The following is a 19009-nucleotide window of genomic DNA, read 5'->3' on the forward strand; positions in this document are numbered from 1 at the left end:
TACAGCGCACTGCAGTAATCTAACTTGGAGGTTACCAGAACATAGACAACTGAAGCCAGGTTATCCCTGTCCAGATAGAGGCATAGCTGGGCCACCAGCAGAAGCTGGTAGAAGGCACTTTGGGCCACTGAGGTGGCTTAAGCCTCAAGGGACAGAGATGGCTCCAATTTAAAAGTAAGTTTAAGCGGCTCTCTCACCATATCCTGTGGAGTGCCCAGCATCACCAGAGAGCCCCCATAAGAGAAGCAATTCCTCTGACTGGTTTCCCAGGTATCTTCAGTGTCTGACGAAAAAGTAGCGCTTTGTTCCATTCTTGTCCCTTTTGGGGACAAAACCCTTTTGGGACAAGAAAGGTCTTCTGATAGGGCTGGATTTAGCTTTACTGCTGCAAGGAAAAGAGAAATGACACTGTGTTTCATAGTTACCACCTCCTGCAGCTGGGGAGGTGGAGGCAGCGGGGTGGGCTGCAGTATCGTCCAGGGCTCATCAAGGTCAACCTTCATCAGCGGTCTTGTAAATGTAAATCTATACAATGGGCATTTTAGCTATTTTTTGTTCTGACAAACAAGCCTACGGTTCCAGAGATGTAGCCTTGTAAGCTTGTCAAAGCAAGAGGGACGGGTCTTCTGTTGCACCAAAAGGGACTATATTAACGCCATCCGGGGCTGAAGTGCCTGGAAACATCTCTCCATCGCACCTTCATGAACCTTCAGCTGAGAGCCCCCCTTGTTCCTGTTACCCACTGTGGCTACTGTGGCCATCAGAGGGAGAGGAAGCAGCAGCTCTTCCGCTGTGGACATCACCTGGTGAATGTTGCCGCTAAGAACCTACTGCCTGAGTTTGCTTTTTTTCCTCCCTCCTCATGCCCTTTCCTTTTGTGTCATGTCCTTTAGATTGTAAGCCTATGGGCAGGACTGTCTGATTTCTTATCTTTGTAAGTTGCCTTGGGAGCCTTTTTTGGCTCAAGGGCAGGATAAAAATGCTATAAATAAAAATATTATTCATTCATATTATATAATAATATTTATTCTTATTAATTTCATTTATATCCTGTCTTTTTTCCTCTTGCGAGGAGCCCAAGGTGGCTTACATGGTCCTTCCTCCTCTCCATTTTACTACCCTGTGAGCCTGTTAGGCTGAGAGTCCGTGACTGGCCCAAAGTCACCCAGCGAGCTTTATGGTCGAATGGGGACTAGAACTTCTGAGTCCTAACCACTCTAACTACTACACCACACTGGTTCTCGATGATGATGATGATGGTGGTGGTGGTGGGATTACATCCCATTTACCCACAGGTGGAAATCTAATTCCCTCTTTTCTGCAGGAGTGCTCTTGAAAGCCATTTGGAGGCCACATTTGGAGGCTGCCAAAAGGGGGTAACTTATTTCCTGGGGGTGGGTGTCCCACTGCCCTCCGATAGCTGCCTTTGCTTCCTGGCTGTCATCTATGAAATGGGCTGGGTATTCTCTGCACACAGTCTCCAAATTCTGCATGCAGAATTGCATTTTCAGAAGTACATTTTCAAACATGCCTGCAGCACTCCTGGATGGAAGATCTAGGCAGGTGTTAAGGAACCTACAGCTCTGTGTCTGTGGTCTGGGAGAGGTGGTGGATCTTTATGCCCTTTATAGTAAAACCTTACGGAGAGATTCTTGGGGCAGATTTCACATCTTTCCAAGGCCAAAGTGTCTAAGTGATGGTGTACTGGTTACTGCCAGATTGTGATCCCTGTGTTACATACAGAATGGCTTTGTTTGCCAAGGTAGTGCAGCATATCCATGCTGTCACTGAGCACTTGCGCAGTTGGCCATGCAGGCGATAGGGAACTTTGACTCAGGTTTTGCCGTTCGGTTATTACATGCTGTTTTAAGTTACGCTGTTTTTAGTGGCTATCAGTCATAATTTATTTATTTATTTATTTATTGCATTTATACCCCGCCTTTCTCCCTCTCGCAAGGAACTCAAGGCGGCTTACATTATCCTCCTCCTCACCGTTGTATCCTCACAACAACAACCCTGTGAGGTAGGTTGGGCTGAGAGTCTGTGACTGGCCCAAAGTCACCCAGTGAGCTTCCATGGCCAAGTGGGGACTAGAACCCGGATCTCCCGGCTCCCAGTCCGTCACTCTCACCACTACACTACACTGGCTCTCATAAAAAATGAAACACTTGACCTGACGGTTCTGACTGAGCTATTTCAGATGTGTTGGCCTATACTAAGAGGGCAGCACCAAGATGGACCAGGAAGGGAGCGCGAACCTTTGGCTGCAGAACGGGCACAATGCGTTGTGACCCTGCACAGGCTGCTGCGGTGGCGGCTGCTTCTTCGCAGTAAATTTATATGCAACGTTCAGAATCCACGATGGGGGACTCAGCCCAAACATTCCAGAACAGAACTGGGATTGGATCCAGCATCTGCCTTCTCCACAGAATGGCTCCGCTCACAGAGGGTGCCTCTGCCTGATTTTCGAGGAGCCCGTGTGCATCACAGCTCACCCAACTCAGCAGGGCTCCCCGGTCCTCTGTGGATCATTTTCAGGGGATGGGAGGGGCTGCTGTGAGCAGGGGGCAGGGAAGCCTGCTTCTGTCTGCACACATCTAAGTTGGAGCCAACCCAGGTACACACGCACAGGCTGGGATGTGTCTCTTTGGTCAAACCTTGGAAGCACAAGCAGACTCTGTTTTGTTCTTGAGATTATGTGCTTCCTGCTAGGACAGCACAAGGCCAGTAAACTCAGTAAAAGCAGGTAAATTTGGAGAGATGGTGGAAATAAGGTAGAAAAGAAGGCACAAACTTACCAAAGTGCTTTTTCGATTGATGCCAGCAACAAATGCATCTCTCTAAAAGAGAAAACAGTCAACATGTCAACCAATGGGAATGGTCAGTAGAAAGAAAGGACACGTATAATGGTTGGACTATATGAATGAGTGAAGCATTGTAAACGTAACTAATAGAGATGCTCAGCAGGAGAAAATGGGTTATGCAACTGTTGGGGGTCTCTTCTCCCAGTGCATGTGCTGTTCATGCCCTCAGAGAGAAGTCACCTCCTTGGCCCTGTGGTTGTGTTACAGGAGGGAGGGAGGAGAGGGCTGCAGTAGCCAGCTTGCATTCCACCTCACCCCTTAAGTGCCAGGAGATGGCTGCTTAACCACTAAGGTTCATAGCATTTCACTGTGGGAATTGCTGTGGCATGGAAATGAGGCTGTCAGCTGTGCATGGGGCTTTGGCTCCATTGGAAAGCCAATATCTCCATCTCTTTGTTGTTCTTCAGCAGAAGGAAAATGTACTTACTGGGAAGTGTCTCTTGTAGTGGAGGGGTCCCTTGCATGTCTTGTAGCGCGATGCCATCAGGATGCTTTCCATTCATTTCTGTACTGCCTTTGTCCAATAGCAAGTGTGTCGTTGTCAGGCCTGCTAGTCAGAACCTGAGCTGGGCAAACCAACTGAAGGTTGACTCCAGACAAAAGGGAAATAGGGCAAACTGTTTTTAAAGCATTAACAACTAAAATACAGATTTTAATCACCACAGCTGATGCTTAAGTAATTTTATTTTGTAATTAGCGTAACAGTTGTTTTTGGGGATTTGCAAGCATTGGCTGGACTTGGTAGCCAACCAAACAGCTGGGATTGCCAGGTCCCTGCCTCTCAGTAGTAATGGGGGACTTCAATTTCCCCGATATTTGTTGGGAGACAAATTCTGCAAAACATGGCCCCTCCAGGAAATTCCTGACTTGTGTGGCGGATAACTTCCTCCTACAGAAAGTAGAGGAAGGAACTAGAGGATCGGCTATCCTTGACTTGATCCTAACCAACAGAGATGACTTAGTGGATAAAGTAGCAGTTACAGGAAATCTGGGGGAAAGCGACCATGTTGTACTTGAGTTCTTGGTTCTAAGGGAAGCAAAAGCCGAGTGTACTCAAACGCGTACCCTGGATTTTAGGAAAGCTGATTTTAATAAACTCAGAACAATGATCAGTAAGGTCCCATGGCAAGCAATGCTAGCGAGAAAAGGAGTCCAAGATGGGTGGGAACTTTTAAAAAAGGAAATTCTCAAGGCACAATCACAAACAATTCCAACAAGAAGAAAAGGTGGAAGACAACAGAAGAAGCAAATGTGGCTTCACAAAAAGCTTAGGGATGACCTGAAAACAAAAAAGGACACATATAGGAAGTGGAAAGAAGGCCAAGTAACAAAGGAAGAGTACAGGCAGGTAGCACAGAATTGCAGGGATGGCGTCAGGAAGGCTAAAGCGGAGAACGAGGTGAGGTTAGCGAGGGATGCTAAAAACAACAAAAAGGCTTTCTTCAGCTACGTGCATAGTAAAAGGCAGAGGAAAGAAATGGTTGTTCAGCTATTAAATAAGGATGGCAAAATGATAACAGAGGACAAAGAAAAGGCAGAGGTGCTCAATTCCTACTTTGGCTCAGTCTTCTCCCAAAAGAGGGTCTATGACCCCCCTGACAAAGGCGAAGTACAGGCTGAAGGGGCAGGATTGCAGCTTGAGATCGACAGGCATATGGTCAAGGAACACCTCATTACTTTGAATGAGTTCAAATCTCCAGGGCCAGATGAACTGCATCCTAGAGTCATAAAGGAACTGGCAGAAGAACTCTCAGAACCGCTGTCTATTCTCTTTGAGAAATCATGGAGGACCGGGGAAGTGCCAGATGACTGGAGGAGGGCTAACGTTGTCCCTATCTTCAAAAAGGGTAAAAAGGAGGAACCTGGGAACTACAGACCAGTCAGTCTGACATCAATCCCTGGGAAAATTCTGGAGCAGATCATAAAGCAATCCATCTGGAAGCACCTTGACAACAATGCCGTGATTACTCGAAGCCAACATGGATTTGTCAAAAACAAGTCGTGCCAGACAAATCTGATCTCATTTTTTGATCAAGTCACCTCCCTTGTAGACCGTGGGAATGCTGTAGACATCATATACCTCGACTTCAGCAAAGCTTTCGACAAAGTGCCCCAAGATATCCTGATGAGCAAACTAGCTCGAAGTGGGCTAGATGAAACAACGATCCGGTGGATCCACAGTTGGCTACAGAATCGGACTCAAAGAGTGCTTATCAATGGGACCTTCTCAAGCTGGGGAGAGGTAACGAGTGGGGTACCGCAGGGCTCAGTCCTGGGCCCAGTGCTCTTCAATATTTTTATTAATGACTTGGAGGAGGAGGTGCAGGGAATGCTGATCAAATTTGCAGATGACACAAAATTGGGAGGGATAGCTAATACTTTGGAAGACAGAAACAAAATTCAAAGTGATCTGGATAGACTGGAGTGCTGGGCAGAAAACAACAGAATGGCATTTAATAGGGACAAATGCCAAGTTCTGCACCTAGGAAAAAGAAACCAAATGCACAGTTACAAGATGGGGGATACGTGGCTCAACCACACTACGAGCGAGAAGGATCTTGGAATTGTCGTCGATCACAAGCTGAATATGAGCCAACAATGTGATGTGGCTGCAAAAAAGGCAAATGCTATTTTGGGCTGCATTCATAGAAGCATCGCTTCCAAATCCCGGGAAGTACTAGTTCCCCTCTACTCAGCACTGGTTAGGCCTCATCTGGAGTACTGTGTCCAGTTCTGGGCACCACACTTTAAGAAGGATGCAGAGAAGCTGGAGAGGGTTCAAAGGAGGGCAACAAAGATGATCAGGGGACTGGAAACAAAGCCCTATGAAGAGAGACTGAAAGCACTGGGCATGTTTAGCCTTGAGAAGAGAAGACTGAGGGGAGATATGATAGCACTCTTCAAGTACTTGAAAGGTTGTCACAGAGAAGAAGGCCAGGATCTCTTCTTGATCATCCCAGAGTGCAGGACACGGAATAATGGGCTCAAGTTACAGGAAGCCAGATTCCGACTGAACATCAGGAAAAACTTCCTGAGTGTCAGAGCAATACGGCAATGGAACCAATTACCTGGGGAGGTGGTGGGCTCTCCCACACTGGAGGCCTTCAAGACGAGGCTGGACAGCCATTTGTCAGGGATGCTCTGACTTGGATTCCTGCATTGAGCAGGGGGTTGGACTCGATGGCCTTGTAGGCCCCTTCCAACCCTACTATTCTATGATTCTATGATTCTCCCCCAGTGTACTGGGCATTGTCCCTGACTTCACATTGCATCTTCAAAGGTCAGTGTGAGATTGCAAGTCCTTGATTCCCTGGAATGCCTCTGAGCACCTCCAAAGTACTGTACAACTGCTGAGACGATTGCTTACCCCCATCTCCATCTCCAAGCTCAAGAACAGGGCCAGGGCTTCTCACAGTCTCCACAGAGAACATGGTGTAAAATCATGAACCCTGAATGTTGTAACAACAACCCTGGATGTTGTTACTGGATGTTGTTAATATAAAAATTACGTGTGTGTGTGTGTGTGTGTGTGTGTGTGTGTGTGTGTTTATAGCTGTTCTAGGAGACGACTTGCATTCCTTTGTTTGCATGAAATAAGGGGGCCTTCGAGATTTTGGCCTTGACCCTGATCAGCTTAGGATCTCTGTACATCAGAGAGCACCACTTCATTTCCCTTGTCAAGTTTTGACCAGACTTTGTTGGGTTGAAACCAGACTTCTTGGGTTTGGTTTCAACTATTCTTCCCATTAAATAAGGTGGGATAAGCATCCCAGGATGTGAGTTGTGTTTATGCTTTAAAAGGGTATGACCTAAATCATATCCCTTATGAATATACAGTGGAGGTGAAGAATAGATTTAAGGGATTAGACCTGATAGACAGAGTGCATGAGGAACTATGGACGGAGGTCCATAACATTGTTCAGGAGGCAGCAACTCAATCCATCTCAAAGAAAAAGAAATGCAAGAAAGCAAAGTGGCTGTCTGATGAGGCTTTACAAGTAGCTGAGGAAAGAAGGGAAGCGAAAAGCAAGGGAGAAAGGGGAAGATATATCCAACTGAATGCAGAGTTCCAGAGAATAGCAAGGAGAGACAAGAAGGCCTTCTTAAATGAAAAATGTAAAGAAATCGAGGAAAACAATAGAATGGGAAAGACTAGAGATCTTTTCAAGAAAATTGGAGATCTCAAGGGAACGTTTTGTGCAAAGACGGGCATGATAAAGGACAAAGAAGGCAGGGACCTAACAGAAGCAGATGAGATTAAGAAGAGGTGGCAAGAATACACAGAAGAACTATACAGGAAAGATCTGAATGTCCCTGATAGCCATGATAGTGCGCTCACTGAACTTGAGCCGGACATCCTCGAGAGTGAAGTCAAGTGGGCCTTAGGAAGCATTACTAACAACAAAGCTAGCGGAGATGACAGTATTCCAGCTGAGCTATTTAAAATCCTAAAAGATGATGCTGTTAAGGTGCTGCATTCAATATGCCAACAAATTTGGAACACTCAGCAGTGGCCACAAGACTGGAAAAGGTCAGTTTACATTCCAGTTCCAAAGAAGGGCAACGCCAAAGAGTGTTCACACTACCACACAATTGCGCTCCTTTCACATGCCAGCAAGGTGATGCTCAAAATCCTACAAGCTAGGCTTCAGCAGTATGTGAACTGAGAACTACCGGAAGTACAAGCTGGGTTTCAAAGAGGGAGAGGAACTAGAGATCAAATCGCCAACATTCGCTGCATCATGGAGAAAGCAAGAGAATTCCAGAAAAACATCTATTTCTGCTTCATTGACTACGCTAACGCCTTTGTGTGGATCACAACAAACTGTGGAAAATCCTTAAAGAGATGGGAGTACCAGACCACCTTACCTGTCTCCTGAGAAATCTGTATGAGGGTCAAGAAGCAACAGTAAGAACCAGACATGGAACAACCGATTGGTTCAATATTGGGAAAGGAGTATGACAAGGCTGTATATTGTCGCCCTGCTTATTTAACTTATATGCAGAGTACATCATGAGAAACGCCGGGTTAGATGAATCACAGGTCAGAATTAAGATTGCTGAGGGAATTATCAACAACCTCAGATACGCAGACGATAACACCCTAATGGTAGAAAGCGAAGAGGATCTCAAGAGCCTCTTGTTGAGGGTGAAAGTGGAGAGTGCAAAAGCTGGTTTGAAACGCAACATTAAAAAAACTAAGATCATGGCATCTGGCCCCATCACTTCCTGGCATATAGGAGGGGAAGAAATGGAAGCAGTGACAGATTTTATTTTCTTTGGCTCCAAGATCACCGTAAACGGTGACTGTAGCCATGGAATTAAAAGACGCTTGCTCCTTGGGAGGAAAGCTATGGCAAACCTAGACAGCATAGAAAGAAGCAGAGACATCACCTTGCCGACAAAGGTCCGTCTAATCAAAGCTATGGTTTTCCCAGTAGTGACATATGGCTGTGAGAGCTGGACTATAAGGAAGACTGAGTACTGAAGAAGTGATGCTTTCGAACTGTGGTGCTGGAGAAGACTCTTACGAGTCCCCTGGACTGCAAGGAGGTCAAATCAGTCCATCCTAAAGGAAATCAACCCTGACTGCTCAATGGAAGGACAGATACTGAAACTGAAGCGCAAATTTTTTGGCCACCTAATGCGAAGAGAAAACTCACTGGAAAAGACCCTGATGCTGGGAAAGATGGAAGGCAAAAGGAGAAGGGGACGGCAGAGGATGAGATGGCTAGATAGCATCACCGATGCAATGAATCTGACCTTGAGCACACTCCAGGAGAGAGCGGAGGACAGGAAGTCCTGGCGTGCTATGGTCCATGGGGTCACAAAGAGTCGGACACGACTTAACGACTGAACAATAATAACATCAGGCTTAATAAGTCTCATGACAGTGAGTTCCGCAGGCTAATTGTAGGATGTCCTAGCAGGGAGTGGTAAATCCCTTTGTCTATTGAGCAGCACAGAGAGAGAATTAAACACCAGTGATGCAGTGCCTGAATTCCAGGGGGAATAAGTTTTTTAAAATTAGACTTATCCTGCTTTGTGGCTCTGGGTTGGTAACAAACTGTGAAAGGCAGAAAATTGCAATATTAAAAATGGCTTATAAAATATACCTATATTGTTTTTGTTTGTTGTTTGCTTAAGAATTTTGTGAGTGCTCTAAAGGTGCTGGTGACTATTGGATTGGCCTTCAGACAGAGAAAGTAGGATGGCCCTGGAAACACCCAGATGGTACTGTCTTTAGCGACTGGTGAGTGTTGTCCCTTTCTTCTAGATGTTGGGTCAGTTCAGGTTTTTAACAGGACATCTGTTGACGAAATTTAGTCATTGATCTTTCTTGGTGGGCATTTTTGGTAAATTTGTCTTTTCTGCGTACCAGTTTCTGTGCGTTATGATTCCTTTTCGAATATTTTGAGATGTCATAGATTTTTGTTGCCAGCACATTATAGTTTTTATGTATGTATTTAAATATAATAAAAATGAGATACGGTTGTTTTGTCAACTTTTCAGGGTGTTTTTAAGTGCATGGAAACAACATGATCCGTGGTCCTGTACCTTCACTATTCAAGGAGAGATTTATTGGTTTCTGGATAACGTATAGTTGAATTATGGAATTCGCTGCCACAAGACGTCATAATGTCCACCAACTTGAATGACTTCAAAAGGGGATTGGGTGAATTCCTGGTGGATAAGGCTGTCAATGGCTATGGTTATTGATGACCTCCAGTATCAGAGGAAGTATGCCTTTGTGTACCAGTTGCTGGAGAACACGAATGGGAGGTGCTATTGTGCTCATGTCCTACTTGTGGGCTTTCTCTTGGGGCATCTGAATTGCCACTGTAGGAACAGAATCCTGGAGTAGATATGAGATGGGTGACTTATTCCCACCCTGTCCGACTAGCTTGTTTCTCTTACCTGAACAGGTGTGTCTGCAACTCACCTGACCAAGAGAGAGGACTGCGGCTCTATGAACAGACCCCGCTTAGTAACAGATTTTCGAATCCCCTCCAAGTGTTCTGGGCTTCGAGAATTAATGCATGGCTGATCCTTGAAGCACCTGCCAAGCCAGATAACACAAAGTGGTACCACCAAATACATATTTATTGCTCAAACAGTATTGGAGAATAACAGAAGTTTGTGATGATGAAACAAGCAAGACACGTCACTATGTACAATACAATTAAGATGATTAAGGGTGCAATCCTATGCATGCGTAGGCGGGAAAAAGTCCTACAACTACCTGGACTCCTATAACTTCCGCTTGCGTTCTAATCAACTCTGTGTTTGCATAGTGAAGAGCTGTGTTTGAATAACAAAGAGTTGGAGCAGGACAATTTACCTATCTGGCAGGCATGGTTGGCAGAGCTTAGGTAATCATATTTGGTTTGGTACGCTTCTTGTTCTCCCAGGATCTTTCTGCTTAACCAGGTCAAAATCTCACTATTTATAACATTCTACCTAACATTATCCCCAGTTCCTTATCTTAACATACATCTATGCAGCTGACTCAAGCAGCAGCTTCAGACCTAGTCATAACCCCTGCAGATAGCTCTGGATGAGAAGAGCCATGCTGCACACTGCTCCCGTATCTAACCCTAAGAGGACTTTTTCCCAATGCAACAGGCATCAGTTGCAGGGGTGGGCAGAAGGTAGAATGCCAGTGTTTGGGACTTCAACTCCCAGAAGCCCTTGCAAGCATGGCCAATGTTCAGGGATGCTGGGAGCTGAAGTCCAAAAATCTTGAGATCTACTTTCTGCCCATTCCTGAGTTAAAAGACAAAAATGCAGAGACAGCCACTAAATGCCACTTCTGTAAGGGTATTGAAGAATGGGGGAGATTTGCATAAGAAGAAATGGAGACAATGGAACATCGTTTTCCAAACTCTTAGTCTTCAGAGGTCATTTGTCTACTTTGGTACAGAGTATAATAAAAACACTGACTCTCTTTCTCGTTTGATGTTGTTGCAGGTTCCAGATCACAGGTGAAGGCCTTTGTGCCTACATGAACGAACTTGCATTCAGCTCTACCTGGTGCAACAACACTTGATACTGGGTCTGTAGCAAACCTGTCCGTGCTGCCTGAGAGAAACTTGAAACATGAAGTCTAAGCCACTGCCTCAAATACTGTGACGGAACTGTCACTTTTTGTATATTTCCTCTTGTTCTGCACTCAAGCATTAGAACTGTTTCAACTCTTGTCCCGCTATTTCTAAATTGGAGACCACATAAACTTTATATAAACAAATAAGCATTAATAGCCTATTTTTGAGAAATGTAACTTAATTTAAAATGCTTTAATTTAATTAAAATATGTATAGGCCTCCTTTCAGGTCAGGAGCCCTCCCAAGGTAGCACACAACAATAAAATTCATATTTATTAATTATTTATTTCATTTCATTTCTATACCGCCCAATAGCCAAAGCTCTCTGGGCAGTTCACACAAACAGCAGAATTCATATAATCCAAAACTGATAACGTAATAAAAACAGCAAATGTTCCCCCCCCAAAACAACACCAGCTTAAGAAAGCACCCACAACACAATTCCACAATGTGATAAAACATAATCAGGGGACAGCCAGAGTACAGTAGTAGGTTTTCAGGCCCTTCTGTAAAGCCTGCAGTGATGGGGCCTGACGGACCACCAATGGTAATTTATTCCAGAGGTGTGGGACCACTGCAGAAAAAAACCCTCTCTCATTTACTCACCCACCTAACTGCCCTCCCAGGTGGGCCAGTGACAAGGGCCTCTCTTGGTCATCTTAAAGTGTGAGCAGGTTTGGTCCCAAACCGTTTAAGATGACCTGGATGATATTGAAAGAGAAAATGCTGAGTTAATGCCCTATCACTTGTGCCAATGACTTATTTGAGTAATCAACAGGTGGGAGATGGTATTCAAAATTGGAAGTTTACTTAAAGTTTTCGCTTATCAATTAATGAGCAAAAAATGTTTTGTAAGATATCAAAAAGCTTGATATACAGATGTCTTAATGTTTTTAAAGTGTTGGTTTAATAAGCAAGTTTTGAGTACAGAGTTATCTTCTCATTCAGAATTGATTGTATCTAGCCTAAAGGTGTATGCATAAGCCTTTTTTGTACGTTTCAATTTTCCAGGAATTTTTAAAATTAATAAATTTAATAATAAAATAAAAAAATAAAATAAAATAAAATAAAAAAATAATAATGAGATAATTAAGACTGTGAGCCCTAATTTTTAAGATAGTAGATAATACAAGCTATGACATACCTTCCTCACAAAAAGGCATACATATGTGCTGATTTTAGAATGTAGGAGCTTCATCAGGTCTGTGTACTTCTCAGCTGAACAGCCTTAGTCAGTTTTGAATGGGAAGCTTGGTACTTAAAATGAGATCTCTCCTTTCTAAGCTAGTCCTAGAAGTCTAAAAAGAAGAAATGTTTAGGAAATTCTATTTCCTTTTAAGCTATGAAGAACTAAGAATATTTAGTAAAGCCTTGTTTAATAACAAAAATGTTTTGTGTCATTTTATGCAAGTTATATTTTGATGTGATGTTACAAGTATATTTCTAATTAAAAAAAAATGGATCAAAAGATTCCTGCCCACAGGCTTATAATCGAAAACGACAGAACACAAAAGGAAAAAGGATGAGGAGGGGAGACGAGAGGAGAAGAGAAAAGCAAGTGGACTTTTAGCAGGGCTGGTGGAATGTCCCTGCTTTCTCCTCTCCACTCCCTCTACCCCTGGAATCTATACCTACAGAGCTACCATCAGCAAGGAGGGGGTCTTTGTGCATAGCATAGCTGGCTGGAATGCTAGGAGTTGCAGGACTTTTTCTGTCTAAGCATGGCCAGGATTGCTCCCTAAGTGCTCTATCTGAGGGTCTGTAACCTGCAAACTGAAAACAGATGAAGTAGGATAACAGGTGCCATTTTCAGAATGGGGAGGAGACACTTCAGAAATTTGAGGAAGACTCAGAAAGAAGTATAACAGGAATTCCTGCTGGGGTGGGACAAGGGAGGCTTCTGTTTGCCCCTATTATTTTAATCCTCCTCTCCAACATTTTATAACTTACACGTTTTCATAGAATCATAGAATAGTAGGGTTGGAAGGGGCCTACAAGGCCATCAAGTCCAACCCCCTGCTCAATGCAGGAATCCAATCAGAGCATCCCTGACAGATGGCTGTCCAGCCTCATCTTGAACGCCTCCAGTGTGGGAGAGCCCACCACCTCCCTAGGTAATTGGTTCCATTGTTGTATTGCTCTAACAGTCAGGAAGTTTTTCCCAATTCCGTAGGGAATTGGTTCCATTGTCGTATTGCTCTAACAGTCAGGACGTTTTTCCTGATGTTCAGCCGGAATCTGGCTTCCTGTCACTTGAGCCCATTATTCCGTGTCCTGCACTCTGGGATGATCGAGAAGAGAGCCTGGCCTTCCCCTCTGTGACAACCTTTCAAGTACTTGAAGAAAGCTATCCTATCTCCCCTCAGTCTTCTCTTCTCAAGGCTAAACATGCCCAGTTCTTTCCATCTGTCCTCATAGGGCTTTGTTTCCAGTCCCCTGATCATCTTTGTTGCCCTCCTCTGAACCCTCTCCAGCTTGTCTGCATCCTTCTTAGTGTGGTGCCCAGAACTGGACACAGTACTCCAGATGAGGCCTAACTAGTGCTGAGTCGAGGGGAACTAGTACTTCCCGGGATTTGGAAGCTATGCTTCTATGAATGCAGCCCAAAAGAGCATTTGCCTTTTTTGCAGCTGCATCACATTGTTGGCTCATATTCAGCTTGTGATCGACAACAATTCCAAGATCCTTCTCGCTTGTAGTGTTGTTGAGCCAAGTATTGCCTATCTTGTAACTGTGTATTTGGTTTCTTTTTCCTAGTTGCAGGACTCGGCATTTATCCCTGTGAAATTTCATTCTGTTGTTTTCTGCCCAGCGCTCCAGTCTATCCAGATCACTTTGAATTTTGTTTCTGTCTTCCAAAGTATTAGCTATCCCGCCCAATTTTGTGTCATTTGCAAATTTGATCAGCATTCCCCGCACCTCCTCCTCCAAGTAATTCATAAAAATGTTGAAGAGCACTGGGCCCAGGACTGAGCCCTGCGGTACCCCACTCGTTACCTCTCCCCAGTTTGAGAAGATCCCACTGATAAGCAGTCTTTGAGTCCGATTCTGTAGCCAACTGTGGATCCACCGGATCGTTGTTTCATCTAGCCCACTTTGTGCTAGTTTGCTCATCAGGATATCATGGGGCACTTTGTTGAAAGCTTTGCTGAAGTCGAGGTATACTATGTCTACAGCATTCCCACGGTCCAAAAGGGAGGTTACTTGATCAAAAAATGAGATCAGATTCGTCTGGCAGGATTTGTGTTTGACAAATCCATGTTGGCTTCCAGTAATCACTGCATTGTTTTCAAGGTTTTAGTCACCAGGTGGCAGTCTTCAAAACACAATGGAGGGGCTGTAGCCCGTAGGTAGGATGGGCGACTCTTGTCAGTTTTGGTTTCTCTCAGTTCCTCGTTTTTCCAGTCTCAAATTCAGTTCATTCCAAACTTTGAGATTAAAAAAACCAAACTGAATGGAAATTCATAGGCATTTTATTCTGTATTTCTCCTAATACACAGATATTTGTTCACAATTTTGCCTACACATTTTTAAAGCGGTTCCCTTAATATAATGCCTTTTTGAATGACAGTTGAATTAAAGCATAATTTTCTGCATGCACTTTCCCCAAATATACACATTTTCAATGCATTTTTTGCTTGGAGAACTTTATGGCAAAATTTGGAGAAGTAACATCTGTTTCTCCCTACCCTGTGCCAGATCTAACACGTCTTGTCTTCTTCTCTGCAGGAGCAAACATCCATTTCTCCTGAGTGAGCCTTAGCATCATTGTCATCCTGGTGGGACTCTTGGCACTGACAGCAGCTCTTGCCTTCTTTGTATGACACTCAGAGTGTGTTTTTACACAGAAAAGTGTCTGGTGAACGTACATATGGAACCGCCTTTGAAAACGTTCTGGAAACTTCAGCTAGTCCAAAATAGGGCAGCGAGGTTGTTCATGGGAAACTGGCCAGCGTGATCATATTATGCTAGTACTTTTCCGTCTGCACTGGCTGCCAGTCCAGGTCCGGGCCCAATTCAAATTAAATGCCTTATCTGGAAGTCCAGTCAATGAATCCTCTTGCTCAATACCCACATAGCCATATAGGACAACAGTAATTAGAAGATATTATCTATAATAATAGAATCTGATTCTTCCCATTATGGCATACTCTGAGTTATATGTTCTATCTCTGCTAATCCATGAAGTTGGCACACTTTTTTGTAAGAGGTTTTCAATATTCTCCAAAAATAAAGCAATTAATAGGGGTGGGGTAGAAACCAGTTGTTTATGCACACACACCAGCCACTCAAGACCATGCAATGCGAATAAGGTCATATTTAGTTTATCCCTAGGAAGCAATATCCAAAGACAATGGTGGCACCCCAGAAACCTGTGCTGATTTCTTTTTGTCAGATCCCAATGTTAAAAGCATCTATTAGCTGCAGCAACAAGCCAGACGGAGACTCCATCGCCAGAGGCAGTCTACCTCAGAATACAACTTGTTGAAGGTGGGGGTAGTGCTGAGGGAGGGCTGTAGCCTTCGCGCCCTGCTGGTGGGATTCCTCAAGGCATCTGATTGGTCACTGTGGGAAGCAGGATGGTGGGTTTAATGGGTCATCGGCCTGATCCATCTTCAGGGCTCTTATGTTCCTGACCAAAATTTCTCCAATAGGCAGAAGAGGGGTAGTGATTTCCCAGGGACAGTTAGAGCACACAAGGTTCATTTCTCAGTCTTTGAATCGTACACAATGCTTTGTAGAAGTCTAAGCCATGTGTACCTGCATGTTCAGCTTCTTAGAATTGGTAGAAAATAACAATTCTGTTGATTAAGAAAACAAGACGCTTTGATCGTGGAGGGAAAGGGGCTGCATGAGACTCAGGGAACAATAGCAATAGAGGCTGTACCTCTTTAGGTCCATTTTAAAGAGGCTTTGGATTTTAGCTGAAATCAGGACAGGAGGTCAAACTATGAATTTCCTCCCATTGGTTTCAATTCAGAAGCATTAAAAAATAGCCCTACGGGATGAGGAAGACAGCTGAAATGCCAGCAGGGCTTTGGATTGCTCTCTGCAACGAAGACTAGTATTGTACTGCTTGAGTAGGGGCTCAGTGTGATAGAGCACATGCTTGGTATGCAGAAGATCCCAGGTTCGATCCCTGGCTTCTCCAGGTAGGGCAAGGAAAGAATCCTGCCTGAAACCCTCTAGAGCCGCTGCCAGTCAGTGTCGACAATACTGGGCTAGATAGACAAATGGTCTGACTCAGTATAAGGCAGCTTCCGATGAGGATGATGATGCAACTTTACATCACTCTACAAGGCAATGTCACCTGGACCTCACTGCCTTTTGGGGATCTCCTGCTCTCTAGACAGAGAAGAGAGGAGTTTGGCTCTCTAGTGGCTGTAACAAAGACTGCGACCTGAACTGTATTTTCTAGGCAGGAAGCCTTGAGCACAGCTGGACTTACTTCCGCATGAAGGATTGTGTTCTAAGACAGATAACTGGGGGGGGGGGGTATACTTTTATTGAAGCAAACCACTTCAGATGTATAACCTGCTGCATCACAAACCTTGGGAATAGGTTGGAACAAAGCCACGCCACAACTGCTTTGTGAGATAGGCCAGTTCTGCACACTTCTGTCTGACCATTAGGTTTTCACCACCACATTCCTGTTTCCTTTAACTCTAGCCAGGGAAGACAGATGGAAAAGGACATGGCTCTGGCAATCTCTGGCAGATTTAATGTGTGGTATATTCTAAGTGGGCCGTGGATGCGAGCTTTCCTGCCCCCTGGGGGATGGAGTTCTAAAGGAAGTCCACTGGAAGAGCAGCTCAGCAGTGCATAGGTTTTTAAAGGAACTGGACAATACTCATGCAAAACTGGGCCTCCCTCAGTATCACGGCATAGGGATCGACGTTATTTGCATACTTGCGCAAGAAATGGAAAGCAAGTACAAGACACCGCCGTTATCAGGCAAAATTGAATGTGGACATTTAAATATTGTTCAGGTAAAACACAGGACATAAATTTATGTCTTTCAAATATTTCTCTGTAATCAAAACTCTTCCAAGGCAGCTTTCATACAGGTGGCTTAAAACCCATTTAAAATAACAAAAAGAAATAGGAACTACAAATGACTCATTATAATATAACTTAATTTTGCTCAGTTTTGACTACAGAAACTCACAAACCAGCCTTAACAGTAAAAGAAGGTGCCAGTATGACAATACTGCTGTTAACTGAAATAAATGGGAACTAGCCCAATTAATGCTGTTGTTTTTTCCTTATCTAAAGGGGATGGATGTTGGCCATCAGAATACATTTATGAGTTATCTAATTGGATCAGAATTGTAGTGCTTGAAGATAAACCCGGATTGGCCTGGATGGCTCAATGGAATCATGATATTCCTGTGTTTGGTTGCCAAAACTGTTGATGACCTGACATTTATGAGAGAAACAGAACTATGGCTATAGTGTTCTGTTCTCCCTCCCTCCACTTTAACTAAGAAAACTGCTAGCTTCATACACTGTTTGAGGTAACTTTTGAGATGGCAGCCACAAAGGGGAGGGGACCTTTTGGTGGAAGGAGCTCCTTTGCAGAAACAGCAGCTAGTTCTGAGGAGGGAGGCAATCCTGTCAATGGAGCTTCCCTTCCACTTTCCCATCTTCCCTGAGTTTCCCATCAAGTATTGAACACTTTGGTACCCAAATAATATAATAGCTTAGAGGTGTGGTATGCGTCCATTTGGCCCACGTTTGACACAACCGTGTAATGCAGTGTCGTCCGGTCATCACCATCTTCTTCTCGGGCAATTCCCATTCACGATTTCTGCATTCTGATGCCCATCCTCTGGCACTGCGGGGACTACACCTGCGAAGGATAACATGAGCCACTTTATTCAACGGTTTGACCAAATATGCCTTGTCCCAGAAAAACAAAAGAAAGATGCATATTAGGATGCTCAAGTACACAGCCAGTCCAAGATATTTTGCTGCCTGAGGTGAAGGATAACATGGCACCTGTCACAAAAAGTGACCAGACTGGCAGTTCAATCTTACTTTGATGTTGGCAATGGGCCAGGGCCTTCCACTGCACCTGGAGGCAGCAGACTAGCTTGGGGGTAAAGTGCTGGCCATGTGGCACACACAGCACTGTCCTCCAATATTTCAGAGCCCTCCCCACCTCTGAGCATCTGCTGCAACACTTTGCCTAATGCTAGGACTGGCCCTGGCCAACCCCAACTCCTGTTGACTGAGGCTAAAGATGACAGAGCTGTTTTGTACCTCTGTCAGCTGCCATTCCCCTTCATGGATCACTGCCTTGTTGTGGCGAAGGGGCTTGCGTAACTCAGTGAAGCCATAAGCTATGCCGTGCAGGGCCACCCAAGACGGACAGGTCATGGCAGAGAGTTCTGACAAAATGTGGTCCACTGGAGAAGGAAATGGCAACCCACTCCAGTATTCTTGCCAAGAAAACCCCATGGAACGTATCACAAGGCTAAAAGATATGACGCCGGAAGATGAGCCCCTCAGGTCGGAAGGTGTCCAATATGCTACTGGGGAAGAGCAGAGGGTATTTCCAAGTAGCGCCAGAAAGAGTGAAGCGGCTGGGCCAAACCCGAAAGGACACTCAGCTGTGGATGTGTCTGGCGGTGAAAAGAAAATCCGATGCTGTAAAGAACAATATTGTTTAGGAACCTGGAATGTCAGATCAATGAATCAAGGTAAGCTGGAGGTGGTCATGTAGCAGCCATATCAGGGGTCAGACTAAGTAGCCTCATGCAGTCTCATGCTTCATGTTCTTGCTGAGCTCTTTCTCCCTTGAATATATTGTTGTAAGCTGACGAGACACAGGAATTCCTTATCTTGTCAAAGGTCATACAGTTGTATATCTTGTTCTCTGCTGTTCTCTTCTGTTCTCTCCTTATCATGGCTACCCTATAACCCAGTTCTTGTATTATAAACAATAGTGCTAAGAGAAGAAATGTTGAGGATTGCAACCCCATGCGGGAGGGAGAGGAGGAGCCGTTTCATATGTGTCACAATGTCTATAAAACC

Source organism: Heloderma suspectum, chromosome 3 (assembly GCF_057233095.1).
Source record: "Heloderma suspectum isolate Gila_16-S chromosome 3, 16-S_ref, whole genome shotgun sequence".
Classification (NCBI taxonomy): domain Eukaryota; kingdom Metazoa; phylum Chordata; class Lepidosauria; order Squamata; family Helodermatidae; genus Heloderma; species Heloderma suspectum.